Source organism: Anopheles aquasalis, chromosome 2 (assembly GCF_943734665.1).
Source record: "Anopheles aquasalis chromosome 2, idAnoAquaMG_Q_19, whole genome shotgun sequence".
Classification (NCBI taxonomy): Eukaryota; Metazoa; Arthropoda; class Insecta; order Diptera; family Culicidae; genus Anopheles; species Anopheles aquasalis.
The window spans coordinates 22,967,501-22,970,000 of NC_064877.1; the positions used below are offsets into that span (position 1 = coordinate 22,967,501).

Below are 2,500 nucleotides of genomic sequence, written 5' to 3' on the forward strand. Positions count from 1 at the left end.
AAAATGGAAACTTCTGCAAACCGTGTGCAAGACTGCGTCGATTGTGTTTAATGGTGATGATGTGTCGGCTCGTCAGGGCTCATCAAAGCGATAAAGGTTAATAAGCTTGGCTTGGATCCATGTTTTAAGTGATTTTTCAATCAAAAGACAATCAAATGTTTAACGACCTCTCGCGTCAGATTTCCGAGCTAGCCCTTGTTTGACCGTGGGAGCTTGTTGCGATTCGGAAACATGCCAACAAGCCCATTAAAAAGGTCGTAAGCACTGGTGGCGCACTGTAGTACGGTCGATCGACACCCATTTGTGGTTCATCTCAGTAACCACGGGACGATCTGTCAAACAGCCCGAACCAGAGGCAGTAGGCGTCGGGGATAGATTCGTTGGTTGGTTCGTAGAAATGGCACACAGCACGATACTCTGACCTTCTTGAATGTGCTGGAAGTTGTACTTCTACATACATGCTAGTGAAGTCCACTCTTCCTCCCTTTTTCCGTGACATGCGGACGCCCATGGGGACAGCCATCGCGCTTCTCCGTAGGGGCACCACTGAAAACAATAAATGGAAACGGCCCAAATGTCGTGCCGGGTCAAAGGGTTCGCCAGCTCCCAGCAAGCTGGCCCGGTGCAAGATAACATGTGTTACGGAATGTCCACTGAATGGCCCGTTTTGTGTGGACTTTCGCTCGACGCTCGACAAACCCCGTTTGCTGATGTGTCCCGGGTGTTCGATTTATTTTATTATTTCTCTTTCTTCGTCTCATTCCGTCTTCGGAGAAAATCCGCCCGTCTAAATCGTCAGACGGATCGCCAGATGTTGCACAGAACAACCGGGGTGTCGCTGGCGGTAGACTTTATCGAAGGAATTCTCCGAAAGGGATCACATGCGCAGTCACATGCTGTGGGCAAACGAATGATTGACACCGGGTTTTTGGGATGGCCAAGATGGGATAGGAGTCAGAAATCGTCCTCGAAGTCGATGTGTATCCCATTCCGAGAGCAGTCCCTTGGTTCCAGAATCGACAATCGACGGCGATATACGGGAGTTTGCAGAAAACTTTCAAAGGTCACGACGTATCTTCGTTGGTTCATGTGTTCGTGTGTGCTCGTGTGGGTTTAGGTGAGTAAATCAAAGATGCCAAACAAGCGCCACAAAGCGGTGAACGAACATAGTGGCGATAACGGCGAGAGGACTGGCGCCATTATCACGAGCCAAGCCAAATGGAAACCCATTCACTATGCTTAGCGAGTGTTGCCTGCGTGTGTACGTGCCGCATGCTGAGGGATGAAAAATGGTGCATCTACTTGCATCATCTTGCGCTAGCGATTGCACTGCAGCGTTGCACTTCGGCTCCGCCAGAGAACCAGTCCCGGTATGATAGTAGAACGATGTAACATCAACAAAAGTGTGAAGGGGTGTGTGGGGAGTGATATTCTAAATCAATTTTATGTCCCAAAGTTGCCTGATGTGCCCTTGCTGAGGATGCCGCTTCTGTAACAGTGCCTCGAGGCCATCCGATAAGGGTGAGCTCGTAACGGGTCCATATTTTTATGGCTTTGCTGTTTGGTAACGATACTGAACATAACTTCTCGCCCGCCAGCAGCGTCTTTACATGGGTTATAAAAAATGAATAGATTTGTTTGGCAAAACTACTGTACTGTAGTCGAAAGGCAGCTATTCGAAGCTATTCCCGTTCTCTCTTTAATCCCTATGCTACTGAACCCACGGACCACAAACCGCTTGATTGATGTTCCAGAAGACACGAAATGATTTGCGAATTCGATCCCTTTTAGCGTGAAAGTAGGCTGTGGCGCGAATGGCGAACGCAATTTTACACTCCATCGATCTCGATACCTCGCAGCTTCCGCAATTTGTGGAAAATTCAACCAAACAAAAAAAAAGGGAAAAACCTTTCCACCATGAAAACATTCTACCGGTCGAGAGGCCTCATGCATTGCTATCCACTAGCGGCGGTATCCGGTTCAAAGGAGGGGGGACCTCAAGCACCACGTTCCGAACGAAGAGCGGTTCATGTCAGGATTGGAGTGATTTACATGTTTACCGATTATACGCTGCCACCCGGAAGTCTCGCACTCGCCCCGGAACCACGGAAAAAGGGCAAACGAAAAAGAAACCAGACCTTCGATCAATGACTTGGGGATTCGGCAGATCGTTGTCCTTGGACCGTCGGAAAACTCTTCTGCTTACGTTGCTTCGGCTTTCGCCATCGCCCAAACCACCTAATTGAGACGAATGGGGGCGAGATGGGGTGAATTTTAAATTTTATTACCCAAAAACACCCACCACAACATACCGTGACAGCCAAAGAAAGCCACAGTTATGTTCCGTGGTTGATCTCCGTGAAACATTCTGCGCCGTCTTCGGTGCTGGTGTCGGTAATCAATTTAATCAGCTCCGTGAAGACCTCCGTAATTGAAAGTGAGTGTCTTCTCCGCGGTATCAAATGGATTCTGCGCTAGAGCGTTGTAACTTTAGATCCCG

General features: G+C 48.7%; 1 protein-coding gene across 13 annotated transcripts in view; it reads right to left on the bottom strand.

Moving 5' to 3' along the window:
- Nucleotides 1-2,500, bottom strand: part of LOC126573072 (RIMS-binding protein 2) — a 92,426-nt gene that overhangs the window by 41,925 nt on the left and 48,001 nt on the right. The window lies entirely within an intron of this gene.